General features: G+C 43.6%; 1 protein-coding gene across 4 annotated transcripts in view; it reads right to left on the reverse strand.

Moving 5' to 3' along the window:
- CSTPP1 (centriolar satellite-associated tubulin polyglutamylase complex regulator 1) overlaps positions 1-14,864 on the reverse strand; it is a 139,469-nt gene that overhangs the window by 23,855 nt on the left and 100,750 nt on the right. The gene's annotated exons all lie outside the window — the stretch shown is intronic.

Genomic DNA, 14,864 nt, shown 5'->3' on the forward strand with positions numbered 1-14,864 from the left:
ATAAAGCTACATTGATAGATGGTCCGACTCAGTAAAACATGTATCACTTAATGCACAAAACTTCCCCCAAAGAACCCAGGGAAGTGCAGTTCCCCCTTCACACAGCTACAATTCCCAGTACCCTTACTGAATGAGAGTTTCTGGGATTCTTTGGGGGGTCATGCTTTAAATGTGCTTTACATGCATGATGTACATAAAGTCCTGAGGGCCAAATTATATGTTTCATACAGATATATGTAAAATTAAACCAATGACCAACTTAAACAGGAAAAGTAATTTCGGGAGAGGCAATCTGGACCAGAAACAATGATGACTAAGCCTGGCCAGCCATTTCCCTGCTTCAAATCTGCCAAGTAGCTTCTCTCCTTTAGGCAGTGAGAATAGCTCAGCTGGTACAGCATGGGACTCTTAATCTCAGGGTTGCGGGTTTGAGCCCCACACTGGGCAAAAGATTCCTGCATTGCAGGGGGTTGGACTAGATGACCCTCGTGGTCCCTTCCAACTCTACAATTCTTTGAACCCTGTGAGGGCATACACAGACGCTGCAAACTTCCCCGGACCTGACTGCACACTCTTGAAACAGCTTTTCTTATTTAAAAAGGGCTGTGGTGGCAACATTACATGCATCTGTGTGTAATGTCTATTTTGGCCCAGTGAAGAGCCAAAAGCCCAGTGAATTAAAAGTTGCTTAAATTTGTTAAAAATCACTGGCAGGGTAACATTCGCTACCACATGCTAGGAAACCCATCCAAGCAACATCTGGCAGCATTAGGAAAGGCAAACAAGATCTAGGGGCATGTATGAAGAAGTATGGAGCACAAACCCACAGGCATTATTACTTTGGCATCCAGCGAGGCAGCTGGATGGCCTCTTTTGTAATTGTGTGTGCGAATCTGGTCACTATATTAAAGGAAGGCAGAGAGACCAGATCCAAAGTACACAAGACAGCCAACCCAATGATTCATCTCTTAGGGAGCTGCTTTGTGAGAGGCTGGCAGAGAACGGCCTCTGTGGCTCAGAAGTGGGGCAGGGGGAGAGACGAAAGAGGTGAAGCTCAGGGAGGTTTATGGGATCTAAGGAGAATGGAAACATACTGATGTCAAAAAGCTGCTCATGATTGCATGTTCCCTGTCCAAAAGCCTGTGGACTGAAGTTAAGGAGAGGACTGGCTGAACAACAGTAATTTTGCTGTGTTTCTATATGCAGAAGAATGCAAAGTATGGAAGAAAAGCCAGTAGTAGAACGAGGGCCAGGCTGGAAGCAGGCAGGGAGGATCCAAAGTGAACTCAGTGGGAGGACAGGGCTAGAAGAAACTTGGGTCACTCAGTTAGCCTTCTATTGCTCGTCCATTTTCTCACTCCAGTGTTCCATTAATGCATTTGGGATCCAAAGAGGTCCAGTCATGTGCACAGAATGTTTACGTGTGTGCACATGGAGCTAGCCAGCTTGCCCTTTGGTCTGCAGTATATGGTGCCTCATTCAACAATGCCCTAGCACATGGCGGTCCAAATTTTCATACTAAGTGGGCCACAAGAGTCCTTTGACACAGAATCTGTGGGTCGCCCACTGCCTTGTCACGTAGGGGGTGGGGGGAGCCAGGTCAAAATTTAACACACCCCGCCAGTCCTTGCACTGCCTTGCCAAAGACAGCTAAGCAAGGCATTGGGCTTTGGGAAGAAGGCATGAGGCTCTGGGAGGGTCCTAGAGCCCTCCCATCTCCTTCCCAAAGGAGGTGGAGGACTCCAGAACCCTGTCTGAACCCTCACGTCTCCTCCCCAAAGCCCACCACCTTGCTTTCACAACTTTGGGAGGGCGGTGTGAGGGCTGTGGATGGGGGGAGAGCATCAAATGTTGCTGAGAGACCACCCTGCTCTAGAGGAACTCTAGACATGTAAGAGCATCTTTTCAGCAGAGGAGCCATGGGAGTGGAGTAGGCTGGGAGGTCCTGGAAAACTGATAGGTGCAATGCTATTGGGGTCCTCACCTATATTTCCAGTCAATATTTCACCTATATTTCCACAAATCATGGGATTTCTGTTTCACAATATACTCTATTATAGTACTCACAATTTCCCCCATTGTTGTTGAGACTTGACATACTCACAGCACAGCCCTATACAGTATAGATGGAATTTTGAGTTAGTTCACAAGAGCCAGAGTACAAGATCCTTCTCATGGCAGCATTCTGCTTCCCTTCCATTCAACCTGTATTCGCTTATAGCAGTAAATGGAAAGGGACTGAGATCTCTTCTGTTGCAGACCTGGAAGATGGGGCTTTTCCTTCTCCAGCTCTGTTCTCTCTCATGGGGATTGTGTTGTTTGTACTCCAGTTGTCCCTCCAAACTTTCAGTGCTGAATTTTAATCAACAGACATTTCCTGGGTTCCCGTGACTGCTCAAAGCGGCCATGACTGAGGAGCCTGAAAATCTGACACCATCTCAAGGAAGGCGAAGGGGGGGGGAGTTCTACTGCCCTAACAAAGTTTATAGAAACAGGTGTGGTTCTGCGGCAGAATCTCCCCCCCCCAAGCAGCAGCTGTGTGTGTTTATGTATTATCCTATGCTGAATGCTAATTCCTGGGGACTGGTTCTCAGTAAAATGATATCAAAGCACTTTCCTTTAGCTTCATTGCTGTTCCCAGTTTTGAGAGTTTTTTCTTTCGTTTTAATTCTCAGAGGTGTAGAAACTTCTTATCGAGAAAAATGCACACCGGACCTTCTTCTGAGGAGCACAAGACAAGAAAATGCTAAATGCTCCTTTCTTTATGGATGTGGGGAAAGATGCACAAAACACTTGCAAGCTGCAGTCCTGCTCTCTTTCCTTGCAAAGTTGTTTTGTGAACCGCCAAGACCTCTGGGTATAGGGCAGTATATAAATTCAATAAACACACAACAACAACAACAAAGTACAGTGGTACCGAGGGTTAAGTACTTAATTCGTTCCGGAGGTCCGTTCTTAACCTGAAACTGTTCTTAACCTGAAGCACCACTTTAGCTAATGGGGCCTCCTGCTGTTGCCACGCCACCGCCACGCGATTTCTGTTCTCATCCTGAAGCAAAGTTCTTAAGCCGAGGTACTATTTCTGGGTTAGCGGAGTCTGTAACTTGAAGCGTATGTAACATGAAGCGTATGTAACCCGAGGTACCACTGTAACCAGTAAGAAATTCTAAACTCTGCACTGAGAGACTTTGTTTGGTGGGGAAATGGGTGCATCCCTCTTTTCTTCCACCACACAAATAACATCATGTGTGATCTTGCTTAATTTGGGGGGGGGGGAGAGAAATGTGACATGATGGAAGGGAAGCAAGTGTCAGCATCGCCCTAGAGCCAGTGCGCCAACTGGACTCATGTACCTCAACCCCGACTGGGCTGGGCGAGCTGGGTAGCACCGCCAGAGACCTCCTTCCCGCAGGAAACGGTCACAGTGCTGTGGACTCACAGCTGAGAGCTGAGAGCACCGGATTCACTGTCTCAATACTTCAGTCGTTGCGCAGCAGAGTTTTGCAGAGTCTTGCAGAGTATAAACCACTCGGAGAGCAGCTCTGTAAAATATCTTCCGTTTATTCTATAACTACAACTATGGTACAAAACTATATACAGAGCTGTATATTCTGAGCATAAAGCAATGCTACACTGAGAGTCTGCAGCTGCTCTTAGCAGCAATCTTATCACTAGGATCTCTAACACTCTCACTCTCTCCGATACACTGACTGACTGACTCTCTCTCACACACACAGATATGTTGCTGGGCAGAATAAGTAGATAGGCAGGACACGCCTCACTTCATCACAGGAGATGAGAAGACAGAAGCTGCTCCATCCCACCACATGAACACTTGCCAGTCCTTTTCATGCCTGCAATGGATCACTGCCTACATATTTCCACACTTTTAATCTGCAGAGAGGAGGGCTAGGAAACTTATTTTTTCACAATCTCAGGCCAGATTCGTTTATAAGCAATACACGTTTCTGTGGTCCTTGCATAATTATTTATGGAACGTTAATTGCATTGGGAGTATCCACAGAAACACAGAACACAATGTATTGAGTCCTGTGCCGAGCATCCTTGATTTTAAGGCAGCTGAAACTAAACCACTATATATTCCAGTTCCACGGCAAAATGGGATTTTTTTACATCAGGCTAACCCTGGGAAGTTTATGAACATGATCTCTCTTTGCATCTGATCATCCTATCTAAACAGGCCTAGTCGCTCAGTTCATTTCAGGGACTCATTACATGTACCCTGGAGATAGTCAGGTTTTTACTGTCATGATTCAGATACGAATGAAGCACACACAAATTTGAGGTATCACACTACATAATATTGCATTGGGAGATGCTACAGTAATCATGGCAAGGTTTACCCTATTATATTTTACAGCAGTTAAAAATACTTGTAAAACTTTTTTTAATCTTGTGAAAATTATCTAGGATAAAGTCATCACTCACTGTTCAATTATTCTGCAAGGTTAAGAGCATGATACAATTTATGACTGCAAATAAAGTTAGCTATACAGCTGCAGGTGAATTCCACATGGATTTTCATCCTTCGCAGTAATCTGCATCTTTATTAAGAGATATATGATAAAGTCCCAGTTGTTATTGCAAAACAGAAAGATGGCCAGATGTTTTTCTTATATCTTCAGGTCATGTTCAACCTGCTGCCTATCATTTAAAAAGAAGATGGAAAGGATGTAGGCATCTCTACTGATGTAAGTAATAAAGCTTCACTATGTTCAAAGGTAAGTAAACATGATTCTTCACTGTGTCATCTGTGGATAGATTTTTGTCATGCCTAAATTGCACCTAAACTAAGGCAGAAATTCACTTGCATTGAATTGTGAGCATTGCTATGCTTTGTTTCCTTCTCTTAGCCAGAAAGCACCATTTGTTGCCACCATTCCACATTTCTTCTGACCAGTATTTCACAATGACCCGTTGAATAATTCTGGTATTCTGGTCACTTTGTGAACATTAGAAGAGAGCTCCACTGGAGATAATGATGCAGTAACAACCACTGATATATCTGATGAACTGATATATCTTCTTGATATGCTGCAACAAGCTTCAACATTTATGAAACCTATATATTGATAGGCAGTCTTGATGGATGTTTTTAATTCTGCATTTGGAGTCATTTGGAGACATTTTGCATGAGGCAAGAACTAAATGAACAAATTAATAATAATAATGACAACAACATAACCATAAGTAGAAAATCTTCCTACTGGATATCCCTACTCATTATCCCACTGGAAATTCCATATCACAGACTGAGAGCTGCAGCCTCATTGGTGTTAGCGTCAAGGGCATAAGATTGTATTTACTCACATTCTTCTCCATAGCCTAGGCAAGTTGGTAACCCACTCCAAGGAGGTCATCAAGAATTGTTCTTGGCTGAGCATTTGTTTTTTCCCCCTTCTCCCTCCCTCCTTGGCACCAACTCATTTGCACACCCAACAGTTTGTTGATGTACCATGGAATTTCCTGGTGTGCTATCTCCTCTGTCTGTTGGTGGCTGCAGATTCCAGCCCCAAAGCCACTGAGTTCTTGTTTGTCCCCATGTCCTCACCACTGTCCCTGCAGGGCTCCTGGTAAGGACCCTGCCATACTCAGAACATGGGATAGGACTTACCACTCAGTCATATCATTTTCTCTGCTAATTGCTCATTACACAAGAAGGGATCACCAGTGCCCTTATGAGATGCCTACTATTTGCTGTGATTACTGCTTTCCAGTTAACTATGGTGAAGTCACGGAGGTCCATGTGGGAAAATGTCATTTGCCCATTGGCCTGTCCAGGCTGCCAAGAGCTGCTGTGAATAAACAGAGGTGGCTTGGGTACATCATGACCACAATTCTCCTTCCTGTCTCTTGGGCACCGAGGCTACAATCCAGGCCGCAGTCAAGTCAACAGGACTCACTGCTGTTCTACAGGGAGAGAGGTTGCTGGATGAATTAAGATATTGGCTGCCACAAATTACCAGTTTAAATGTTTAGTCAAAAACACACATTTGTGATACATACAATAGGCAAGTCAAAAAATAAAGCAATCTGCTCTGTACCCCAAGCCTCTGATGCCACCCATGAACTCCAAAAGGCTTGGAGTCAAGTTGAAATATTGAAGTCTGAGTGCTATCTATGTTGTTCTTGTTTTTTAGAAAAACATGATTCTTAGTCATTCTGCTGCATGGAGATTGTTTTAAAGCAAAAATCTCATGTTCCTGTCATGAAGCACACATAATCCTAACTAAGGGCAGAGCCTTTGTTTGAACTGCGAGAGTCCACTGGAAACCTGGCATGCCTAATTTGCAGACATGTGCAGGATGCCATAGATTACGCTTAATTTCTCACACTGGCTGGTGAAAATCTGAACATCTGCCACAACTTTAGTGTATGTGAGACACAAACTTATTCCTTGGAAGAAACAAATTTCACAAGTGCTTAAAAAACAGCACTTGTGCCAAGCCCATTTCCAGGAACAATTGGAAGTGCTGGTGGTTGCCTTTAAAGTCCTAAATGGCTTGGGGTCTGGGTACCTAAAAGACTGCCTTTTCCAACATAAGCCTGCTTGTACATGGGGATAACCTTCAGAGGTCTCCTCCTGATAACTCCACTATCTGAAGTGGGGCATGTTGTCACAGGGCATGTTGTGACATTGTCGCAGTGGTGGGGCACTGCTCTCCCCTGGGAGGGTTGACTAATGCCTACACTGGTGTCTTTTCAGTGCCCAGCAAATAACATTTTGTGTTCCTAGGCCTTTTAACTTTCAATTTTACCTGTTCTGTTTTATGCTGATTTTATCTGGTTTTCACACAGTTTTACTTCATTGTATTTCAACCTGCTATGGGTGGGTTGTTGTTTTTTAGAGTGGCATGTACGTTTTTTCAAAAAGCACACACAAGTATAATAATGAAGTGAGTTTGCAAGGGCATACACAGAATATAACTTACATCACCATCTGTACTGCAGTTATTTATTATGAAGATTTAAGACCTGCATTAAGACTAAGCAAAAACTCTGGTGTGCTTATGAGTGGGAACTCTTTCTATCCTTCTCCAATGAGAGGTCACATCCAGCACCTGAACCTGAGACCTCCTGCAGGTGAACTTGTGTTGTTCCTCTAGCGCTTTTTATGCAACTTACTTCCTCAAGGTACATTTGGTTGGTCTGTAGCTAGCAGATGACAAATGTCCCATAATGTGTCATCTTCCTATCTTCTGCTGTGATTGAGTGATTAGAGAGCTGCTGTGAGACCTGTGAGTTCTAGCTTTGTCCACTTTCCCCCCTCCACCAAAGCACACTTTTAGTTTCTTACATAAATGCAAGAAGTGTGTTTGGCTTTAATTTTATCATTCTTCCTAGCCGGGTTTGAATTCACATTGCCTGTTTTCCATACTTTTGCTCTGATTAGTAAACTAGCGATGTTTGCTCCCATGAGAATGTAGTTGTAGCTTCCTTCATTGTCTGTCCTCATTCCACCCTTGTCCTGTCAGCTTTCTCCCCAGATGGTTGTTGCTTCCCCAGGGGGACTTGAACCCTGACCCAGAAAGCCAGTATTTGCTATAACATGAAAACATTGAAATACTCAGTTGGCTAATGAAACGGATTAATCTGCTACAGAAGACTGATCTACCTCCCCAGTGGGATCTCAGCTCTTGAATTATGGCAAACCTTTGTATTTTATCATTCCACAAAACTCTGAGAGCTCATTCATATATATATATTTGCAGAGTTTTTGGATCTGATTGTCAATAGCATCCTTTGGCTTAAGAGATATGATGCACATTTTTTTCGTATTCTTTCACTGTTGTTATTGGATACCATTTTGTGGTTTCTTGGCTGCTGCTGGAAACAGGATATTGGATTAGATGAACCAGGACAGCTCTTCTTACGTTCTTAAACTCAAGGAAACTGCAAATCCCAGTAAGCGCTGCAACCGTCTGGCTCAGAGAGAAAAGCAGCACCTGTTGAGAACTGGTACTAGCCTTCCATGACAAAAGAGTGGAGTCTAACTGGGTACAGCTAACGTACATGACCTTAAAGCTCATTCAGATACCATGGACAAACTGGGGTGAGAAATGCACTCTATATGTGAGAACGAAAGAAGAGCCCCGCTGGAGCAGGTCAAAGGCCTATCTGCAGAACCTGAATGCAACAGCACTCTCCCCACTTCTGATTCCTAGCAACTGGTAAACTGGGGCATGCTGCCTGTGGCAATAGAAAGAGACCATAGCCATCTTGGCTAGTAACTGTTGCTAAACTTAGGCTCCATGAATTTGTCTCATCCTCTTTCAGTGCCATCCAAGTTGGTGGCCATCCCTATATCCTGTGGGAACGAATGCCATACTTTAGCCATGCACTGTGTGAAGAAGTACAGTGGTACCTCGGGTTACATACGCTTCAGGTTACAGACGCTTCAGGTTGCAAACTCCACTAACCCACAAATAGTACCTCGGGTTAAGAACTTTGCTTCAGGATGAGAACAAAAATTGTGCTCCAGCAGTGCGGTGGCAGCAGGAGGCCCCATTAGCTAAAGTGGTCTTCAGGTTAAGAACAGTTTCAGGTTAAGAACGGACCTCTGGAACGAATTAAGTACTTAACCCGAGGTACCACTGTACCTCCTTTTGCCTGTCCTGAATAATCCAACATTCAGCTTCATTGGATGACCCCCGATTCCAGTATTACGACACAGAGAGATTAGTTCCCAATTCTGATTGGAGGTAAACTATAGTTAACAGTTGTCTAATCTGGGTGGCGCCTAGGAGTTGCCAATCAGAAGGTTGGCGGTTCGTATCCCCGTGACAGGGTGAGCTCCCATTGCTTGGTCCCTGCTCCTGCCAACCTAGCAGTTTGAAAGCACATCAAAGTGCATGTAGATAAATAGGTACCGCTCCGGCAGGGAAGGTAAACGGCGTTTCCATGCGCTGCTCTGGTTCGCCAGAAGCGGCTTAGTCATGCTGGCCACATGACTTGGAAGCTGTACGCTGGCTCCCTTGGCCAATACAGCGAGATGAGCGCCGCAACCCCAGAGTCGGTCACGACTGGACCTAATGGTCAGGGGTCCCTTTACCTTTAATCTGGATATCACTTTAAAATATTGTTACCTTGAAACAGAAAACACTGGAAGGAATTGGATCATGCAAGGTCGGGGGGGAGAGGAAATGAAAAGCAGGGGAGCATATCTAATGGGCCAAACCTTGGTGTGTGAATTGAGCTGTAGTGTGTGTGTGTGTGTGTGTGTGTGTGTGTGGAAATCTAGGGAAAGAAATAGGGGCCTATAGCACAAAGCAGAAAACACTAGGTTGGGAAGATTATTTTAATTTAATCTAAGTGTTAGGGATTAGATGTGGATCCACAGTTCATTGTTTATATACTTTGTTGTTGAGTGATTTTATGAGCTATCGGCAGATAGATCTCTTTCTGCTGGATGGGGTTTTGTTTAAATGAAAGATCTGAATAACATATATGGACTATTCCTGTGACTAATTTGCTTTTTGAATGTCAAGGCCAGTTCTAAAATAAATAAGAACCAGAGACAGATAGTACATTTGTGGTGCTTTTAAGAACCGATTTCCTCATTTTCCAAACACACAGAAACAGAAACAGCAGTCCTTAATTATTCCCACTACTGAGATTGAAGATTAAACCAGGACAAACATTCAGAAAAATAATACAGACAATGTTCCAGAAAATACACATACTAGCCAACTTTGCAGTTGATATCTAAATGACTAGAGACTTCAACTTAAGAGCTAAAGACCACTTTGGCTACCTTCCAAGTATGATGATAAGAGCTGCTAGCAAGCAAAGACATGGTTTGCATGCATGCATGCATACATCATTTTATTTGTATGTTGCCTTTCCATACTTAAAACCATGCTCAAGGTGGCTTAGAACATTAAAAAAAATTACATAATTACAAACATAACAAAAGTAGTCATAAACAATAAATAAACATAAAAAATACACAACCAATCAATTTCCACATAAATCATAAGGACTAAAAGAAACATACAAAGAATCTATGACAGCAGCAACAACACCCCCTTTGCAGAAATAGCTTGTGCTGTGGAAGCATTATACCAGTAATAAAATGCCATTTGTGCACATCCCATAATAGCCAGCACCCTTAAGTCCAACATGTTTGCTTTACTCCTAGTTTAGAGGTGCCAAAACATAAGAGGTAGATTCAAGGCACTCAATTAGCACCTGAAGGTTGCATCCACTCTTAGTCCTACACAATGTAGACCCACTGAAATTAGTGGACATTACTAATTTACATCTATTCATTTCAATGGGTTTGCTCAGAGTAGGACTAACATTAGATACAACCCAGAGTATCCCCTTTCTCTTTTCGTTCTTTGTACATACTAAGACATATGCCTGTATTTCCCTCTTATCCCGTAAAACGGCTTAAATAATCTTGGAAATGGGTAAGGGAGAAGACAGATAAATGGGGGGACCAAACAGCTCCCCTCGGTGAACTGGCTACCAGTTTCTGACTCCTGTGTCAATGCAACATTATTCATTTTATTTTCTTTATTAAATTTATATCCCACCCTTTCTCCCAAAGAAGCAAACTTAATAACAAGTATTTAATAGAGTTATTTCGTTGTTGTTGTTTCATTTAAAAAAAACAGGATATACTGTGTGTCTGGCCTAGTTCCAATAGGACATATTTCCTTCATGGGAGTTCTAGCAGCAATTCCCATGGAAAAAAAAATTACATCTGACTACTAAGTTTTGGCAAGAAGGACAATGTTTCTGCTCAATAATAATAATGCTTGCTTAGGGCAAGAGCTTAAGGATCATTATGTACTATAACTGCGTCATAAAGCTTCTTGACCCCGCTAGTCTGGAGCAGTGCCTTTGGCCCAAGGTGTAATTATGAGGTCTTAGAAGTGGAGACTCGGCAATACAATATTATCCTGCAAAGACAAGGAAATTAAACCTCCCAGATATCCCTTCATAACATCAAGGATTAATCTTCAGCCAGCATCCGCTAAAAAGAAGAAAATAAACAAAAACTGCAATTAAAAGAAACCAGAGCTAATGTGACACCATCTTTCAACTATCCCATCATGTAGACGATTTTGGGGTACAATCTGCTCTACCACCATGCTATTAACAAAAGGGCTGGACTGGATCCTAAGAGGAGGAAAGTGGCAAGTGAAGAGACTTATTCTCACCCATCAGTGGAGATGTAAGCAGCACCACAGAAAACACTTGAAGCCAATTACAATATGAATGAACAAGGGCAACAATTATAAATGGTGATACACTGCAAAATTAGCTGGAGTGCATAGCAGCATGAATACACTGTGTGCCCTGGAGAAGAGGGGGGTGGGGGACCCAAGGAAACTCTCCTTTATGAGGGAATGTTTTGGCTTCAGTCCTGGGATCATTCTTGCCTTTTAAACCGCTACAAGAACAGCCCTTCCTTTAATACAGGGGTAGGCAACCTAAGGCCCGTGGGCTGAATGCGGCCCAATCGCCTTCTCAATCCGGCCCACGGACGATCCAGGAATCAGTGTGTTTTTACATGAGTAGAATGTACCCTTTTATTTAAAATGCATATCTGGGTTATTTGGGGGGCCTGCCTGGTGTTTTTACATGAGTAGAATGTGTGCTTTTATTTAAAATGCATATCTGGGTTATTTGTGGTGCATAGGAAGTCGTTCATTTCCCCCCCAAAAATATAGTCTGGCCCACAACATGGTCTGAGGGACAGTGGACCGGCCCATGGCTAAAAAAGGTTGCTGACCCCTGCTTTAATATGACAAGAAAGTGAGTAAGCTTCCCCCTGGACTTCTGAGAGTTTTCATACAATCCCTCCATCCCAGTTAATGTTTGTGGTAATGAAAGTGATACGTCTGGTACATCAAGTGTAACTTCTTCAAGATGCAAGTGCCATTTCCTAAACTTCAACTGATGTCTAGTTCAGGTGGTTATTAACCAATGTGTAGAAATTATCTGGAAGGGTGATATACCGTTGCACAGAATGACTGAAATGGATCCTTTTCTGAGCATTTGGAGGAATTAAATACAGCCTTTTACAACATGCATTCTAATGGCATTTCTCTCTCACACCACTGTATTCCGTTGCTGCTCTAGGAAGCTTATGTGCTGAAGTATACACAGATGTACAGCATTTTTAGCAGTATACAAGTGATTGTCAATCAAAGCCAGTGATGGCAGCTCCGAACCCCTAGGACAACAGGTATTTCTTCTGTAAAGTGCTACAATTGCCAGAGAAACAACATTTTGAGGTCTCTTTACATCTCCCTACTCTATCATCAGAGCAACTCTTTTTCTATGAAGTGCAATGGTTCTCCTCACAAAGCAGCAATTCAGAATTAATTCATTCTTCAGTTATTCACCACCCAGAAGGTGGTGCTGGAAGACTACTGCTTTACCCAGCGGCCTTTGGCCTACAGGGTGCAACGAGGATCCATACTTTTTAACACTGAAATGAAACCACAGGGAGATGTCTTCTGGAGGTTTTGCCTGAAGTATCATCAGAATGCAGTTCTACCTCTCATTTCCATTTTCTGGTGCTAAGGAGATGGTGGAAACTCTAAACTCCAAACTGGTGTATGGAGTCAATTTTCCTCTGGAAGTAGACATAGAATTGTAGGGTTGGAAGGGATCCCAAGGGTCATCTAGTCCAGCCCCCTGTAATGCAGATTGTATTGTGACACAGTCTCCCCATTTTAGGCAGAATTAGCTGATCTAGAGGCTCTAGGCGGGGAAGACAAAACGTACTTTTCTGTTTGCATATGTCATTATCCATCTCCTGTAAATTCTCTCATTCACCTTTCATACTAACCTTGTAGTTTATGCCTTTGCTCCCCCCCCCCAAAAAAAACCCCTTCCCTCCTCCTTGGCCCTTTTACATTCACTTCCTTCCTTCTATTTATTATTCTTACTATATGCAAAAAATGCAAGGTGTTGCTATACTCTGTATATGTATACTCTGCATATGTATGAGGAAAGCAAGGTGGTCCAGGTCAGTTGTTCAACAGAGCGGGGTGGGGGAACTGTGAAATACCTTCCACCCTTATGTTAAAAGTACCTGCAATAAGGTTTAACAGGGGGTGAGGTGCTTCGCACAGTAATTTAGAAAACTGCTCTGTGAAGCACCCACTCCCTTAGAAGAGGGTGGGGCTTGCGGTGTGAGGGGAGGAGCTTGGTGATCTGTGGGAGAGGGGTGGGTTGAGCTATAGGGGGATAGGCAAGGGAATGGGTTAGGTGTAAAGGGTGGGAGGTTGTTTAAGTGTGGGGGATGCGTAGTTGTTCACATTTACTCCACATGCAAGGAGTTGCTGGTTCTGCCTTTAGTTAAAGCAAAAGATTATGGTATGGCTAGAGGCAGTGCAGTCAAGTGAGGAGGGCACCGGGTAGGTAATGAGATGGAGGCCTGCTTTAAAGTGGCCCAAGCACCAACTTCCGGGGTGGCGCCATTGGCAGTGGCGGACTCCCTCTGAACTGGAGGGACTAGCTCTGCGTGAAACGGGTCTTTTCCGCTACGGCGAAGCGGGGACCCTGCTAAAAATCACAGGTGGATGAAACCTGTGACCATGGGACTCAGCAGGCACCCTTAGCGCCCCCCCAACCCGCAAAAGAACCCACAAACGGGCTCCAAAGTGAAGAGGGGGAAGTGGCGCAGTACTGTGAGTCAACTGCTATTTCCGTGGAGCGAAGCCGCACACCCGTTGCCAGAGAGCGCTGCCTTTTTCCTGGAACAATTTGGCTTCTAAAATAAGCACCCGTGAGTACTTAAACTTTGAACAATTGGACTTTTAATAAGGACTTGCGAGAAGAAAGGAATTGGACTTAAAAAATTATTTTAATTTGGTACTGAAACGGGAAGGTCTAAACAGGAAGTCAGCCTTCCGTTTCTTTGTAGACAGAATAAAGCAAAGACAACGCAAACTAGAGCTTAGAAAATCGCTTCTAAAGGATTTGCTTTCATCATTTAAAACTGTTGAACCCCCCTTTGGCAGCAGGAGAAGAAGGGGGATCTCTTTTGGACTGTTTAAACCTGCAAAAGTGAGTTTAAAGCAAAGTAACTTTCCACCGTCCTGATCCTGGAGCGGGGTGTCAGGACTGACGTTTTGAAGCTCATTGACCAGACAAACGTTTTTGACAGATAGTTAAAGGAAGAGAAACATAGTGATTCCACTGTTTCCTTTCGCACTTTAAAGGAACAAATATTGACAAAATATCTCAAAAAGGATGTTTTGCTGCAAGAACAGAAGTTCTCCCTCTAGAGGGAGACTGTGAAACTGTAACTAATTCCAGGGAGCTTGCAGCTGTCTCAGATTACAATCGTGGGAAAGGACTTCTGACCTTGTGGGACAATGTATCCAGAGGCTCTGCTGTGTGCTCTCTGTAAAACAAGTGCCCTACTGGAACAGTTAAGTGAGAAGATGGATTTGATGACTAATGCGGCCAGAATTTTTGAACAGGCAGTGGGAAACTATGTGGAGCCCACCCAGGAATCAGATCAGGAGTGTGTCCTGACAGAGCAGATGAGAGAAGAGGATGTTGCTGAATCTTGGGCGCCAGAGATGGAGGGAGCTGCGGCCTTGCAGGAACAAGAGCTTTTGGATTTGACAAATGAACTTGGAAAAAGCCAGATTTGGAAAGATAAAGTTTGGATTGGTTTGGAAATGGGGGGTTGGATAGACCCCCCTATGCAAGGATGTTTGGACTTTCCAAATCTGGCAATGGGCCGTGAGATGTTTGGAGGTGTGGGGGCTCTCAATTTTGGAGGGATTCTGAAACATCTTCCTAAATACCACATGGAGTTGAGTCTGGACTATGGAAAAGGGGCTGATTTGTTGAAAAGGGTCAAA

Source organism: Podarcis liolepis (genome assembly GCF_965112155.1).
Source record: "Podarcis liolepis genome assembly, chromosome: 1".
Classification (NCBI taxonomy): domain Eukaryota; kingdom Metazoa; phylum Chordata; class Lepidosauria; order Squamata; family Lacertidae; genus Podarcis; species Podarcis liolepis.